This window comes from Prionailurus bengalensis, chromosome C1 (genome assembly GCF_016509475.1).
Source record: "Prionailurus bengalensis isolate Pbe53 chromosome C1, Fcat_Pben_1.1_paternal_pri, whole genome shotgun sequence".
Classification (NCBI taxonomy): domain Eukaryota; kingdom Metazoa; phylum Chordata; class Mammalia; order Carnivora; family Felidae; genus Prionailurus; species Prionailurus bengalensis.
The window spans coordinates 70,970,986-70,989,118 of NC_057345.1; the positions used below are offsets into that span (position 1 = coordinate 70,970,986).

General features: G+C 38.8%; 1 protein-coding gene across 4 annotated transcripts in view; it reads right to left on the bottom strand.

The window, feature by feature from the left end:
• TTLL7 (tubulin tyrosine ligase like 7) overlaps positions 1-12,997 on the bottom strand; it is a 144,814-nt gene extending 131,817 nt beyond the window's left edge. For all 4 annotated transcript variants that reach the window (XR_006296630.1, XM_043575426.1, XM_043575423.1 and 1 more), the window contains exon 1: positions 12,749-12,997. The gene's annotated coding sequence lies outside the window, so the exon portion shown is untranslated. The remainder of the gene's footprint in view (positions 1-12,748) is intronic.
• Between the last annotated feature and the right edge of the window lie 5,136 nt (positions 12,998-18,133).

The window sequence follows — 18,133 nt, forward strand, 5'->3', positions numbered from 1 at the left end:
CTTGATTCTAAATTCATTTGTTAGTTCAACACATATTAAAAGTACCTAATTGGCTCTGAACTTAAGACCATGACTTTCCTACTAAATTAGTTTTGACAAGAAAGATCTGGGCCCTTCATTATCTTGTAAGCCCCAGGAAGCAGAGAGGAGAACGTGCTGTACCCTCAGCAGCCTGCAGACATGGCAGTGAATCTGAGTTAGTCCTCAGTGGGTAGCCCCAAAAGGCTTTTAATGATGTGGAAAATATATACAGATTGTAGGCTTAAGGCATTCTCAGGGGATTACTACTGACAGAAAATTCTACTCTAGCAAAGATTCAGAAGATTTTAAAAAATCAAACACCTATTATGTTGTTCTAAGAGTTGCCTTTAAAAGACCGCTAAGGAAGCAAACTAACCTTCTGGAATGCCTGCACACTTACTACAAACTAATTCTACTGCTCTGTTCATAAAGTCTAGGGCCTAATTCAACTTCTACTAACTGAGAATTTACCAAACCCCAACCATTTGGTTTCAGCCTCCCTCAATAGAGATTTGACTGGTGATTTAAAAAACACTCTAGACAAAATATTTTGGTCTGAGGAAAAAAAAAAAATTAACATTTCTCTGTAAGAGAGGTGGAAGTGGTAGTTGAAACTCTTTTACGTGTACAGAAGGCTGTGCTTAGACGGGCATTTGGAGCCAAATTCCATGTCACAAGTTTGCGACTTCCATCACCCACTTGTGTGTGTTGGAACAAGTGTCAAATTAACTTTGGAGGAAGTTTTAAAACTAGTCTAGAGTCATTCCTTTCATCTACTTCAGTGCAGGGCTGCATGGCCTTCTGTTTAGGTACCATATATTAGGTAAACTCCCATCACTCAGCCCAGCAGACTCCCAAATCATGGCATTCTTTGGCCAAAAACAAATAATTTGAGGGAATAAAACCTCAAATGCATTACCCCCAAAATCTCAGCTAAGAAAAATGGTATGTATGAAGGAATTCTGAAAAAATATGAAGAACCTTCATTCTTTGAGCCACTGTAATGGCCATTCCCTAGATTAAGCCAGATTATCAGAGTTGTGTGCCTGGCCACACCACACTGCTGGTCACGGCCACCCTAACAGAACTTCTTTAGGAAGAACGGTTATTCATTGAGCACATACAATCTTTACCTACATCACAATGCTCTCAGGGTAGATGTTATTCTCATATTAGAGAAGAAAATAATCAGGTCTTGCAAGGTTATTTCTCCCAGAGACACAGAGCCACACAATGGGCCTAGATGAAGGACATAATAGTCCAAAGAATCCTGCTGACTTTCAGTATAAGGCTGTTGAAGACATTTTCCATTATGCTATACTGAATCCACTTTAAAATACATATATATATATATATATATATATATATATATATATATATATATATATAGCAGAAACTTCATTCTGGATTCTAGACAGGAAAAACTTTGCTCCTCTTAGGCAATTGGTCTGCTCCTCTCATAAATGAGCTTTTCAATCATTAAATCTTTCATGTTTTCCTCTTTGCCTGGAAGTTAGAAATTTTGGAATTAAATGTGTGCCCAGTTCTAATAAACATACCGGATTTCAGGATTTTGTGAGCTAATGTTTCCCCTAGCTCATTTCATCTCACTTTTTTCTTCACCGATATTCTCAGATTCTTTTTCATCTCATCTTACATGTACATCCTATTACAAACTATGTACCTTCAAATGGCATTTACCAAAATCTTGCAAAAATTCACCAAGTTGTACATTTTACTATATATAAATTATACTTTAAAAAGTAGTGAAGTACAAAAGAAAAGCCGTTTATAATAATCAAAATCAAAGGACAGCAGTTGAAATGTTTCTTATAACATCTTTGAGTCAATTCTTGACAAAACATTCTAAATTACTTCATCCTTGCATAAGCAATCGCTGAAGTAATATTGTTATTCTATCTTATTATAACTTATGACTTAAAATATAGTTACATAAACATATGTGGATTTATTAACATTAGAGTGGGGATAATTTTAAGGGATTTCATTTTGTAAAGACTGTATTGGAGGGTTCTCTTGGCCTTTTTACCATATTTATTCTAAGAGAGAGGAGTACATATTGGTGAGAAGGTGTGGAGGAAAAAGCGTCTTTTGTGAAATGGAAGTATTAGTGGAGAAAAAGGAAAACGCGCACATGGAACAAGTTGGTTAACCCCGAGCCGAGTGTGAGACGCACACGCCCACACTTCTGGCTTCACTTTTCTCCTTGCCTTGGTTGTCTTAGTACTGATCCTCAATTTTTTTTGGTGTTGGAACCCTTTACAGTTTTTAATTTTGTTGACTTTGATTTTGGTTATACCTATTAATATTGACCCTATAAGAAACTAAAATTGATAGATGTTTAAAACCATTATGGGTTAACAAAAACAGATCTTACTTTAAAATAACTATAATTTTTTCAAAAAAAGAAATGAGTGGTGTTTTGTACTTTTTAAAATCTTTGTAATATCCTCTTCACAGAGCTGAGATTCTCATATCTGCTTCTGCATTCATTATGAGAGTCTGTTTTGGTTGAAGTATATGGCCTCATAGAGATATGTAGTAGGAGAAAGAAGTATTTTAATAGTCTCCTCAGGTAATTATGGATATTTGAATTTGATACAACATCCAAACTCAACAAACTGTAGTTTCTTAGTGCCACATGAGGCTAGTAGTATTCTAACAACCAGAACCAAATAAAGAAAGCACAACAAAATGGAAACTATAAACCAACATCTCTCATGAAGTTAAATGCAAAAATCTTTAATAAAATTTTAGCAAATTGTATGCAACAATGTGTGTGTGTGTATGTGTGTGTGTCATGTGTATATATGACGCAACAGGATTTCTTCCATGTATGCAAGGCTCATTCACTATTTAAAAATTAATCAATGTAATCTACCATACCAATAGGCTAAGGAAAAAAATCATATGTGCATATCAATTAATGCAGAAAAAACATTTGATGTAATTCAATATCCAATATCAGGATAAAAAGTTTCAGCACACTAGAAACAGAAGGGAAACTTTCTCAACCTAATAAAGTACATCTACAAAAAACCTATAGCTAGCATCATACTTAATAGTACAAGACTGAATAATTTTCTTTTAATATTGGGAACAAGGCAAGAATGTCTACTCTCAACATTCTTATTTGGCACAATACGAAAAGTTCTAGCTCTTGAAATAAGGCAAAAAAATAAATAAATAAAGATTTATTTTAACCTTAACATATTGGAAAGAAAGAAAGAAAACTGTGGTTGTTTGCAGATGATGAACTAAACAAATAAATAACTCTCAAAGGACCTACAATCCTAGATCCAAAATGTGAGTTCAGTAAAATTTCAGGATACAAGATCAACCCACAAAAACCAACTACATTTCTAGATATTGACAACAAAGTAATGAGAACACATTTTATTTTATTTTTTTTTTTTTTAATTTTTTTTTCAATGTTTATTTATTTTGGGACAGAGAGAGACAGAGCATGAACGGGGGAGGGGCAGAGAGAGAGGGAGACACAGAATCGGAAGCAGGCTCCAGGCTCCGAGCCATCAGCCCAGAGCCTGACGCGGGGCTCGAACTCGCGGACCGCGAGATCGTGACCTGGCTGAAGTCGGACGCTTAACCGACTGCGCCACCCAGGCGCCCCAATGAGAACACATTTTAAATGAATATCATTTACAGACACTCCAAATAAAATGATGTAATTAGGTATAAGTCTAACAAAACATTGGTAATATCTATATAATGAAAATTATAAGTTGCTAATAAACCAATGAAAACCTAAATTGTGAAGACTTTCCATGTTTACAGACTGGAAAAATCAACACGGTAAAGATGTCAATTCTCCCTAAATTGATACATAAGTTTAAGACAATTCCTATTAACACATGGTAAATTATAGCAAATAAATACTACACTGGATATTTTTAAAAGGGACTCCTATCAAAATTCGGTTTAATTTGTTAAATAATTACACTAGTCATCATCACATAAGGTCTCAAAAATAATCATGTGGACTTTAAAGAATAAGGTGGAAAAGAATTAATAAACAACAACTTGAAATAATTCTGTCAATATACTTTATTTTAAGTTCATGTATTTATTTTGAGAGATAGAGAATGGGAGAGAGAGTGTGCGCACGCACATGGGGGCAGAGAATCCCAAGCAGCCTCCGCACTATAACCATAGAGCCCTACGCAGGGCTTGATCCCACAAACTATAAGATCATGACCGAAATTAAGTCATTTAACTGACTGAACCACCCAGGCGCCCCTGTCAATGCACTTTTAAACTGCTCAAAGTAATCAATGCTATATAAAAAACAAAAGCAAAAATAGACAAATGGGACTACATTAAACAAAAATCTTCTGTAAATCAAAGGACACAATTAATATGGTGAAGACAACCTATGGAGTAGGAGAAAATCATATACCCAATAAGGGGTTAATATCCAGAATATGTAAAGAATTCCAACAACTCAAAAACAAAAAAAATCACATAACCCATTAAAAAATGGGCCAAGGACCCAAATAGACATTTCTCCAAAGATGATGTACAGACAGACAACAGGCACATGAAAAGACGTCAACAGCACTAACCACCAGAGAAATGCAAATCAAAACCACAGTGAGATATCACTTCATACCTACTGGGATGGCTACAATGGATCAAGTAATCAATCAATCAATAACTGGTGTCGGTGAGGGTGTGGAGAAATTAGAACCCTTACACACTATTGGGAATGTAAAATAGTGCAACTACTATGGAAAACAGATGAAAGTTTCCCTCAAAATTAAAAATAGAACTACCATGTGATCCAGCAATACCACTTCTGGGTACGTATCGAAAATAATTGAAAGCAGGGTCTCAGAGAGATATTTGCACAGCTATGTTATTTTCAGTAGTGAAGAAGTGAAAGCAACCCAAATGTCCATTCACAGGTGAATGGATAAACAAAATGTGGTTTACATATACAATGGAATATTATTAGGCTTTAAAAAGGAGGGTGATCCTCACATATGCTACAAAATGAGTGAAGCTTTAGGACATTAAGTGAAAGAAATAAATCACAAAAAGACAAATACTCTATGATTCCATTTATCTAAGGTATCTAAAGTAGTAAAATTCATAGAAGTAGAAAATAAAAGGGTGGCTACCAAGGGCTTGGAGAGGGGGGAAAGGGAATTGTTATTTAATTAGTTCAGAATTTCAGATTTGTGAGATGAGAAATTTCTGAAGATCTGCTTCACAACAACGTAAATATATTTAACACTACCAACTGTATGCCTAAAAATGGTTAACATGGTAAATTTTGTCATGAATTTTTAATCACAATAAAAAATTATATAAAAATAATACCAAATATTAAGTGGAAGGAAAAGTTGCATTTGTGGAATACTTACAAAATGTTAGAAATAACCCAAATAATTATATAAATCACAATATTTTTATACTGCTCTGAAAGAAAAAGTTATTACTTTTTTCTTCTAGAAAACATGATAATCGCTCTCATACCACCATAATATGACCACAGTCATATTAAAGACAGGAAAACTCTTGGACCATTAGGTAATTTTATTTGGACATGTAAATATATATATTCATAGATATTGCTAAGTATATTTGCTTAATTTTATTCCCAGTAGAAGCTAACTTTAGGAACCTTACTTCATATTTATAGTTATTCTGGTTCCTTATGGATACTAAAAACAAAATTCACAAACACACTCTCAAGCATGTTATTGAAGTATGCCCTACTATAACTAATGAAGAACATTTAACTTTTAATTCCTTAGTTAAGGAAGAAAATAGCTCTCACATATTCTATACCCAAGATAAATTTTTAAAAGACAAAATGCCTTCTATTCTGAAATGACAGCCCCCTCACATATGGAGCAGTAAACTTTTCTTTCTTCCCAAAATACTCATTTGGCACTGAGTTTTGACAAGTGAAAAAGCTTTTCTACATGCATACAGTTCATTTGATTTTAAGCACTGATCCCCCTCGCCTGCACATCAAGCTTTCCTTAATATTTAAGACATCTAGTATCCTTTTGTAGCAAGTTCCAGAAATAACTTGTTTCAACTTACCAAAAATAATGGGTTGAAATGTGTTTGCTGACCAAAGGGGATGCTGATATGGAGTAAATGTAGATGTCAGAGATTTTAAAAAGTATTCAATGAATTTGACAAGCTATTTTTTTCCCTCAAATACCCTAAAAGTAAAACCATTAAAACTATCCATTAAATGAATAAAGATTATCCTTTTATTTACATGTAATAGTATATGCTAGCATCTATTGTCAAAATCAGTATCTAAAGGGGCAGCTGTAGACCAATTTTAATGAATGTGCATGCAAATTATGCCCGTTTTTTTTTTTCCTCACTTGATTTTTTATATTGTTGAAATGGAGGAAAGAATATTTAATATTCTAGATTGAGACATGCTAAGTACCTAAATACCATATTGTCATCTTGCATGTGATCAAATCTAAAAGCTAAATGAAAATGCCCCCATTTGGTTTCATGTAAACTAAGCTGAATATAGAAAGTGTCCAATTTCTATCGTTCCTCTCCAGAGTAGCTAGCACATATTTGTTGGGTAACTGCAGACTGACTGATTCTAAATATAAACTGAGATGTGTGCTAAAATTATTGTCCTGATTTTTTAGCAATCACTATGAGAATCACACATGGTTACAGATTTTATTTATTAAGTACCTTGAAAAAACTAGCTTAAATAATAACGACAAAATTACACATGAAAATTTTCCCATCGAATGCAATGATGTAAATTAAATCCACGTTTTCCTACCAATACTCCACACATATAACCATTCATAACACAAAATCAGTCAAACCTAGTACTAGGACCACATCAATTAAAGCAGATTTTACACAAATAAGTTTTAAGTGGGTTCACTCCTCTTATAAAAGAAAGTGCCACCTTAAAAGAGAGATATATCTAAGCAGCTCTAAAATTCTAATCCAACAAAAAAACCTCAAAATAATCTTGAATCTGCTGCCTGGATTACTGCTGATCCATCTTCCAAATCTACAAATGCTGAATTTACTTTAAGAAGTCAATTTCACAGAAATACACTAATGGAGGAAAAGGAGAATTCATGTAAAAATAAGCTAATTCCATCTGGCTGAATTAGACCTGACATAGGTCAGGCTTTGCAAAGTAGTGAGTAAAAGAGATGGAAATGTTCAAAAGAATCCTTTGTCAAAAATAATGTTCCATTTCACACGGCTAAGCAGAGGAACAAAAATAACATGGAAGTTTGGAAGCTCAGGAGCCACAACACAATTTTAAAAAACCAAACAATGTGGACAGTTCAGCACACCCAGCGGAACAAGAATATCATCAATTTCAAAGGAAGGAGTTCTCACAGAGCTTTCAGTCAGCCTTAGAGAAGACCCAGTGATCACCTGACCACCTAACTCTAAACTTTCAAAGGAGTCAAAGGAACATAGGCCAACCAGTCACTTGCAAGTACAGAGTGAAGGAAAAAAGAGTAAAACAGATTTATCACTCACCTTCTCAGAGCCTAAACAATCTCAACACCTTGGCTTTCTTAACTACTATGTGTACTATGGGCAGGAGTGTGTTAACAAATAAATGTCAAATGGGAATTAACAGAAATAAGGGTAGTGGAGAATAAATAGGCAAGCCTATTTAAATTTAAGTTTTTTAACTTTGAGTTAACCCTACGGAAACGGCTGGCTATGCCCAGTTCAACTTTGACAGATAATGCCTGAGAGGAATGGAAATAAATTTACCACTTTCTGAAAGTTTAAGGAAATTGTTTTAAATAATAGTTCTCAACTAAGCACAGGGCAAATTCTTCCCAAAATACTGTGTACCTCAATGCCCGGCTTCCACCAGAAATCATCTGTCAGGTCCTAAAAAGGGGAAGAGGGTGCCTATTTTGGATTTGTAAAGTTGATGGTTCAGTTTTCATTGTTTCCTTTCAGATCTCCCAAAACTGATGACATATTACATACTTGTGCAGGTTCCCTACTTGTGCCCTCAAAGCATATTCACATCCCAGTGACTCCCCTTCCATTGGTCCTCAGAGAAACTTAATGACGTCCCCACCTCAATGGCTTCCGGTATTCCAAGTAGGTGGAGGTGGGACTCAGAGGAAGCAAAGGTGAGAGACTGGGGGAATAAGAGATGGCCAAAGCAGAGGAGGTAATGTCACTCCATCCCTACAACTGCTGCAGTTAGGGGTTAGGGGTTAGTCTCTCTCCTTGAGGGAAATTTCCTTCGGTGGAGAGTTACAACAAGGGAAGGGAAGTGTCTGAATCCCAAAGGGAAATGCTGGGAATATTCTCTGTGTGTCTCATTGGACACTGATCTCAAAGGCCGTCTCTAGCAGTGTACATGGGGAAGGGGCAGAAATCATCAATGTTCACTACACTCTCTTATACCTTATACCCAGGGCTTCTGCTAAGAACCTGAAGGAGATCTGAAGTTCCCTCCCTCACCTATGTGGATTCTCTAAATTAGAGTACAAGAGTGTGTTCACATGCCTCGCATTACCAGGATACTGAAGTTGGAGACCTGGAAACCTGATACAGGCGGACAGAAGAAGGTGAAGTTTGAAAGAGATAAGGGTGGGGTAGATGCCGGAGGGGAGGCTAAAGGGGAGGGAGTCGAGGTCTGCAGACACAGTGCTAAAACCAGAAAGTCATGTATTCCCTTCTCTGACTATCACCTCCGTCTGGCTGGCTCTCACCAAACATGTTCTCCAACCTATTGCCATCTCTCCACAGTGGCCCCCTACGCCTGCCTTTCTCACTACCCAAGATTTTTTTTTTTTAACTGAAGTATAGTTGACATACAATATTACATTAGTTTCAGGTGTACAACACAGTGATTCAACAACGCTATACATTAGGCAATGCTCACCACTACACCAAATAAGTGTAGTTATCATCTGTCACCATTCAATATTATTATAATATTATTGACTATATTCTCTATGACTACATTCAGTTGTTTCTTCTCATCCCTATGACTTCTTTATTTTATAACTAGAAGCTTATACCTCTTAATCCTCTTCACCTATTTTGCCCAGTACCAATAATTTAAGTAGTTTCTCCAATCAAAAGAAGAGGTTGCCTGAAAAAGTATAATCTGAGGAACCACAGACAGGAGTAACTGTTATTAATTAATAATATGCCAATATCTTATATTTAATTTGTAATGTCCAAAGAGAACATGATGAATCCAATAGAGCTTCAAAACTTGCATAAAGTAGCCAAACTACACATCACAAGAAAAGAAGCTGTGACTGGGTGATGACAGATATTAACTAGACTTAGTGTGGTGATCAATCGTAATATATGTAAATATCAAATGATATCAAATCATTATGGTGTACACTTGAAACTAATATGTTATATGTCAATTATATCTCAATTTTTAAAAAAAAATTTAAACTAAGAATTCATACTTTTTAACCTAGAATTTCATTTCTGAGACTCTATCCTAAGAAACCAATTTCTAAAATATAGAAAAGAGCTTATGAACAAAGATGTTCATCACAGCATTACTTATTATTGTCAATAATATAGCAACATTGAGGAATGGTTAAGAAATTATGGTACATCTACCTAATGGAATATTATGTAGATATTTTAGAAGTTGGCTGTCTAGTTGTAATTAAGTGAAAATTAATGTTATAAAATGTAAAGTGAAAATATTTTAAAAAGGAATATATATATCATGATTAAAACTATGCACAGAAAAAAGAGGGGGAGGAAACATCAGAATCACATCAAAATATTAATACTGCTTATCTTTGTTAGTACAAGCATGGTGATTTTTTGCCTTTTCATATTCTTATAGCTTCCAAATTGTTCATAAATCTATAATGGAAAGGGAAAGCTTTTTGAAAGGCAAGCTTCTCTGAAAGAGGAAAAATGTTACTTGAATAGAAAACTCCTTCTGGGTTGAGTTGACAACTGATCTTTTTAATATCAGAACCCAGGAAATACAGTATTTTCTGGAAGAGCACTTGGAGCAAGGAATATGGAGAATGTGAGCAAGACTAGCCAAAGAGAAACCTAGCGAGCTTAGTAACCTACATTAGTTCCCTATGATTACCAGATGAGGAGTGGATTTCCCTGCCTGATATGTAAGGTTCTTCACAATTTGTCACTGGGTAGCCAAATAGTCTATGAGCACTTAGCTGAACCTCCTTGTCTGGCTTTCTCTTTACCTATCCAAACCCTTCCCATCTTGCAGAGTGACTGAATTCACTTCCATCCATGAAGAGTTTCCTGATCCTCTTATGAACCCCCATCTCTATGATTTCTCCTTATTAAGGTGTTGATATAGCATTCATAGCACCACCTTTTTCTGGTCCTAGACCAGTTCTAATTATTTTGTTAATTACTCCTGTGTAAGTAAATATCTCCCCAATTAGACTTTAAGGTCCTTGAAGTCAAGAATTTGAATGGTTTGCAGACCATAGTCATTGGACAAAACATTCAGACATACAGGAAGAGAGAGAGGAGAGAGAAAAGATGAAGTGCTAAAGCCAGGTTGGTATTATACTCATACTCAGTGATGTTATCTAAATAAAATGTGTCGCCTCGGTTTTAAAAGGTTCCCTCTGACCCTTCACCACTAGGACACGTACTTTCTTTTGCTTTTTTTTAACAGCAGTGGCATCGTAGTTTCGCTTATTTATTCTTACCAAGTCTGCTGTCCTCCTGGGAATTAAACAGATTGGACTGCAAAATGCCTCACCAAGATTCAGGATATAGTCTACAGCCATATAAAGAACAAAAAGAAATGACTTCCTAGGAATCAAATTTAAGACTAATCACAAGATCCTACTTCTCTTAAAGTCTTGGGTGAACAACAAATACAAATTTGTGTCTCCATTTTATGGCCTTATTTAGGCAGTGGGCTTTAGTCTATCAATATCCTCATTAATAATTCTCCAATGTAAGTAGTCCAATACTCTATACATGATGGACTAAGATGATTATGTTCCTATCTGCCATCAAATATTATTCCAGTACTAAGAGAATAATGAGCATTTGCACTATAGCAACCTGCCCCCAGAGACATCAACAAGAGTTTCATATCTTAAGAGAGAATACATAAATCGTAAGTGAAAGCAAACCAAATGGCCAAGCAATAGACAAAGCAAAACCCAGCGTCCATTATTTTTTTCAGAAAGAGCACACAGGTCAATTATAACTGTTCACTCTGAAGGGCAGGGCAAAAATAAATCAATGCAGTTTCCCACTATACAGAACTACATTTTGCTACAACACTCATTTTGCTAAGTCAATGCTTGTCCAGATTCCACCACTCACTAGCTATATGATCTTGAGTCTTCTCTGTATTTCAGTTCCTTAGTCTGTAAAATGGAGTTATCACCTACTATGCCAAATCACAGCTGTAAAGAATCAAATAACATTATCAGTCTGAGTTTATCTGTCACCCTATCATGGGATGACACACCCCACAAAAATAGTTCAGTCACACATCCCATGAACTAAATACCTGTTCTCATTGCAAATGTTTTCTCTAAAGTTTAAGAAGAAAAAAAATATTTCCCGGTTTTTTTTAACTTTCCTAATTGGTTTTTCCAACATTTGAGCAACCACCATTTATCACTGCCAAATATGTGTTAAACATCTCCTGCTACGACCTAGCTCTTCTATGCAGTGTTGTCCAGATATTATTTTTTGGCATATGGTTTCTAAGAAAATAGGTTTTTTTCCATGCAATTCAAAGAATGCTCTTTCATACTAAAAGAACAATAATTCCATACACAGTTAGTTTACAGGTTGTTGCTATTGTTTGAGATTACTCACATGAAAATTAATTTTATGTTGAACATCTAATAGACCATATATAGGTACACTTACACTGGGACACACAACTCTTCCTTAGGGTGAAGATCCATGGGATTTGGAGTCACGGAGACTTGCATTCAAATTCCTGTTCTGTGACCTTGAGGAGCTAATTTAACTTCCAGGCTCCTCACTTTCCACCTTTGGTTCTAGGTTGTTGTAATGATTTAATGAAACAATATTATCTAAAAGTAAGTGTCCAGGCTCTGCAAGTATTATTTCCTGCCTCCCTTAAATCTTTTCCTCCTATACCAAGACCAATCAAACCCACTCTGAACACAAGACAACTTGCACACAGCATCTATTTCATACATTAGCGGGGAAACGCTAGGCGAAGAAAAACTGAGTAGACGAAGGCGTGAATTAGGCATCTAATGGAGCAAGAAGTAAAGAAACTGACAAGGGCCCCCTGCTTCACTCGCAAGTGCGAAAAACACACTAATGTGACACACTTTGAAGACTGCACCGCACACTCACAGAGGTTCGTACCATGCTGTGGGAAAAGGACAAAATACAGAACAAGCCAGCAGGGAGCTTTCTGGTTCACCCCACCCGACCCTGCCCGCCCAGTGGCACCTCTGAAGCCTAGAAACTGAGGTGAGAGCACAGCAACTGACCCCGTCCCCCTGCCCTCCCCCATTCTGCCCAAATCTCTCTCGGGGCACGAATGCTGCTGAATCATTAGACCTAACAGTACGAGCTCCCGGCTCGGCTGCTCCCACGGGAGCCAGTGTCCCTAGAGCTGTGACCGTCCCCGGTGGGGGGCCGAGACCTCGGGGTGGGGTGGGGCAGTGAAAGGGGGTCTGGGAGGATCGGAGCAGCAGGTACTCACCCGGGTGAGGAAAGCCCAGCCCCGGTCCTCGCCTCCGCGCTGAAGGCGGTCCGTCTGCGGCTCCCCCGCGTCCCGGATCCCCGCGGGCTGTCGCCCCCGGACCCCTCAGCCAGAGCTGGTGGTCCGCTGCTCCCCTCCGCGGGCCCGCCACCCTAGGCAGCCACGGCTCGGGGCTGGGGCGCTCCACCCGGAGCAGCTGGAGCAGCTGTCGCTGCCGAAGGGGGTGGTGGCTACCGACGGGCCAGACCATTAGTGGGCTGCGACCGGGGGTGCGCGACGTGCGGAGAGGGGCGGACGCGGAGGGCGCCCAGGCCCGGCGACGGTTGGGAGAAACCAAGGCCGAGGGGACTCTGCCGCCGCCCAGCAGCGCCAGGAGGGCTTGGGGGGTGGGGGGCAGAAGGTACCAACCCAGGAGCCCCTGCTCTGCCTGGCTGTGGACTGAACACAATCCTTTAGATTTTCCGGGCACCCCCCACCTCCCGGTTTGCCTTGGTCCCGCTCAGGGCTCCTTTCGAACGCGGCAAACAGTGGACCTAGCGACGGGTGCGCCTGGGCGGTGTCCCCTCCTGGGGGGGATGCGAAAGGGCGCTGGCCTGAGCCCTGCCTTCGTGCCGCCCTCTGCTCCGCGGTGGGGCCCGGTGGCGCCAGTTCCTGGTGCATACCTTACTCCAGACGTCTTACCACAAATCAGAGGGGGCATCCGAGTCCTTGAAGGGGTTCCTCAGACCTTTTACCCAAGCATCTTTGTGGAGCAAAGAATTAAAAGGTATCCACGCCCAGCCTGAAAGTTAGAAAATAAAATCAAGTGGGCCCCATCCGATAGGTGATTTGTAGATCCAGGAAAATAAGGGACAGTTTTGAATCGTTTACAGTGGTTCCACAAATGTTGAACCACGGCAGTTGGGAAAAAAATGTGGATTTAGGAAGCCCCTTTAACAGCTCTATAAAAGATTATTAAAGAAAGTCAAAAATATGTCAGGTTCATTGTTCACCATTTTAAAGATTAGTGTCTTGGGAAAGGGGAGGAGATAGTATCCTAGTATGAAATGAACTTCATAGAACTGGGAAGAGAAGTTCCCACCAGGACATGTCTTAGACTGCTGTGAAAGCCCGTTTGTGGTCCCTTGGTCCCTGCCCAGGTCACAACCAGGCTTAAGCAGACTCATTTCAGACCATGGTAAAATTTAAGACAAGTGTATAGTTTTCTTTATCAAACCAAACAAACAAACAAAACAAAAAACAAAAAAAAAAAAACAGAGTTGGCAACTACCTTTAAAATGTAATTTAATGGAGTAAAAAAAAAAAAAAAAGACCCTCAAAATACATCCCCCCCAATAGAAATTCCACAGTTAAAAGCCATTTTCTCTGGATTAAGATTTGTCCGTTTTTGAGTTAACATAATCTTTTAACATAAACTGAGCACATACTATGGACCAAACACTGTACTGAGACTGTTTCCAGTTTTATTCATTTATTCTTCTTTGTTGTCAATGTTTATTTTATTTTTAATTTTTAATTGTATTTATTTATTTATTTTACTTTACATCCAAATTAGTTAGCATATAGTGCAACAATGATTTCAGGAGTAGATTCCTTGATGCCCCTTACCCATTTAGCCCATCCCCCCTCCCACACCCCCTCCTGTAACCCTGTTTGTTCTCCATATTTATGAGTCTCTTATGTTTTTGTCCCCCTCCCTGTTTTTATATTTTTGTTTCCTGTCCCTTATGTTCATCTGTTTTGTCTCTTAAAGTCCTCATGAGTGAAGTCATATGATATTAGTCTTTCTCTGACCAATTTCACTTAGCATAATACCCTCCAGTTCCATCCACGTAGTTGCAAAATTTCATTCTTTTTGATTGCTGAGTAATACTGCAGCGTGTGTGTGTGTGTGTGTGTGTGTGTGTGTGTGTGTGTACCACATCTTCTTTATCCATTCATCCATCGAAGGACATTTGGGCTCTTTGCATACTTTAGCTATTGTTGATGGTGCTGCTATAAACATTGGGGTGCATGTGCCCCTTCGAAACAGCACACCTGTATCCCTTGGATAAATACCTAGTAGTGCAATTGCTGGGTCGTAGGGTAGTTCTATTTTTAGTTTTTTGAGGAACCTCCATACTGTTTTCCAGTGGCTGCACTAGCTTGCATTCCCACATTTATTCTTCTAAAAACTCCTGTAAAATTGGTGATATTGTTGGTAGGTTTTTTTTTTTTTAATGTTTACTTATTTTTGAGAGAGAGAGTGCAAGCAGGGGAGGGCAAAGACAGGGAGACACATAATCTGAAGCAGGCTCCAGGCTCTGAGCTGTCAGTACAGAGGTAGACACGGGGCTTTAACTCAGGAAGCATGAGATCGTGACCTAAGCCTAAGTTGGACACTTAACCGACTGAGCCACACAGGTGCCCCAATATCATTGATAGTTTTTAAACAGACTAGGCTCAGAAAGTTTGTCATGCTGGGTTCACATCTTATAGATAATGAGCAGCAGAGGAAGCATTGCAATCGGACTAGTGCCTTTCCACTAGAATGCCTCAGGGAAACATATACTAAGCTTTATCATAACCATGATTGGTCCTTGAATGTGAGTTTACTTATCCTTTCTTTATGAAAACTGCAGATACTTAAGTATCTAAGCTGGATGTCACCCTGAGGTTAGGAGTAGGAATCAGAAAGAAGAGGCTGTACTTCCCCCAGAACTAATGTGGAAACATCAATTTCAAAACAAACAAAAAATGCATGATTTGGGTTATGTGAAGGTGAGGAGAAATTCTCCACTGCCTTTTTGTTAATCATTTTTACATCATCATTTACACTGTATTGTGCTTTACACTGCCCTTAAACTATTGTTCAATATTATACTTTGCACTATTGTTCTTCCCAGAAAAGAACAAGAGTTTTTAAATGGACTTAATGTCATGGGTCCTCATATACTTTAGCAGAACTTAAAGTAATAGGGCAGTAGTAACTGTCACATCATGTTAAGGAAGCTTTTTGAAAAATAAGGAATAAAATTAAATCCTTACCTATGTTGTGTCATTGTTCTTATGTTGACTGTTATTGTAAATGTTCACACATCAGTCCCAGCAAAACAGAAATCCCCAGAGCTCCATGTTGCTGAGGAGCCCGTGTCTAGATCCCTAGTGAGGCCAGGCAGCTATGACTCAGGGTGGGGATGGCTTCAGCCTCCGAAATGTGTGACTCTTCTCTCCACATGCAGTTGTTTCACTTTCAAAGGGGACACAAAAGGAGACAAGTAGCCAAGATCCCTTTGGAATTAGTATTCTCTGTCTGATTGACAGGGATATAAGAAAGAAGGATAAGGTTTCAGGTGGTTTACCTGAGACCACACTGGGATTTAGAACCTGGTTATCAGTGACATCTCCAGCCATCCGTTTGTATAAGTTGAACTTCGTGGAGTGTATATTTCTAAATGAAGAAGGAAGGGGACATGCTGTGCCCGTGACCTTGAGAAACTGGCAAAAGGAAAGGAGGGAATGGTGTGATGCCTGCATTCCCTACTCTCCCACAGAGTCTGCAAATGCTTTTGAGCATGTTGAGGAAAGAAGTTAGGGCCAGAAACTGAGGAATTATTTTCACAAATGACTTTGTGGGATTTCGAGTGTAAGATGTATTACTATGGGCCCTAGTGACACAGAGCCAGGGAGAGGGCCATTCTCTCACCCAGTCTGCCACAGACCGTTGTGCAACCTTGCCACCAATAAGGAATGGCTCCACCAGTGAAGGCATATTCTCATAAAGGGCATTGGTGGCCAATATACAGTCAAATGTGTTGACTAGGAACCCAGAGCTGTAGAGCATGAGTGGAATTATTCTGGAGCACCTGGGAGACCCAGCTGAGTATTTCCTGTCCTAAATGAGGGAGCTTGGGGGCGGGAAGGGATGACTATTAAACTTAAGGTGATTATTAAATCTTATTTAGGCAGCATTATTAGGGTGAATTTATTTGTATTCACAAAATCAGCATGACATGCGGACATTCAAATAATATCACTTTTAAAATATTAATAAGAGAGCCAAAGAGAAAGAAAATACTTAGTACCTTTGATAAAACTACAGTGGTGAGCCACACCATGTTGAACTTTTTGATTCAATAATAACTAAGTAACTCCTTTACAACCGGGCCCTTCAGAATGGCTCCCCCAAGGAAGGGTGACAGAAGGGCCGTTCTGCTACCAGCAAAGTAGTGACCAGAGAATACACCATCAATCTCCACAAGTGCAACGATGGAGTGGGTTTCAAGAAATGCACTCCTCGGGCGCTCAAAGAGATCTGGAAACTTACCACAAAAGAAAGGGGAACGACAGATATGTGCATTGACACCAGGCTCAACAACGCTATCTGGGCCAAAGGAATAAGGGGTGTTCCATTCCATACCCATGTGCTGTTGTCTAGAAAACATAACAAGGATGAGGATTCACCAAACAAGCTCTATACATTGGTTACCTGTGTACCTGTCACCACTTTCAAAAATCTACAGAAAGTTCAGGTGGATAAGAACTAATCGCTGATTGTCAAATAAAGGAAATGTCTGGGAGTCCTGAGGCATCTTCCCAGTGCTGGTGTCTGCAAAACTTGAGTCCCGCTCCAGAGAAAGAGCTGAAGCCAGCAGCTCCTTCCCACATTCGGGGAAGCGGTTTTCAGAACTGACACTTCCCTGCCCCACTTCCCGGATCTGCCGCAGCAGAGTGGTTACTGTGCAATGGCCTGATACAAATCATTTTCTTCTGGATCTTCACGGAATATACTGTTCAAAGTTTTACAGACCTGGATAAATTCTCTCTGGAATTAAAAAATACACATATAGCAGCATAACTAGAAAAAAATATTAATACAAACTATGTGTTGGCCAACACACTAAGGTGTGTGGTGATGTTAACATCCCAAGTTACTCTTATTGAGAATATTTAATAGTGTCATTTCTGTTTGCTTTTAGCTATCACTTTTTTTAATGTTTATTTATTTATTTCTGAAAGAGAGAGCAAGAGCCTGAGCAGGGGAGGGGCAGACAGAATCCCAAGCAGGGTCTGTGCTGTCAGCACAGAGCCCAATGAAGGGTCAGAACTTGTGATCCATGAGATCACAACCGGAACCGAAATCAAGGATTGGACGCTTAACCAACTGAGCCACCCAGGCGCCCCTAGTTATCACCTTTTAAGTCATAGTGTTTTTGAGGTAAGTATTATTATTATTATGTGAAGTACCATTTTCAGCCTCATTTAATAGATGAAGAAACTGAGAATTACAACAATTAATTCGTCAAAGGTAACACAGCTAGAAAGTGGCAAAGCCGGGTTTCAAACCCAAACCAATGCATGACATCACTCTCAACATACTTTTACTGCCTCCTGCTACATAGAAAG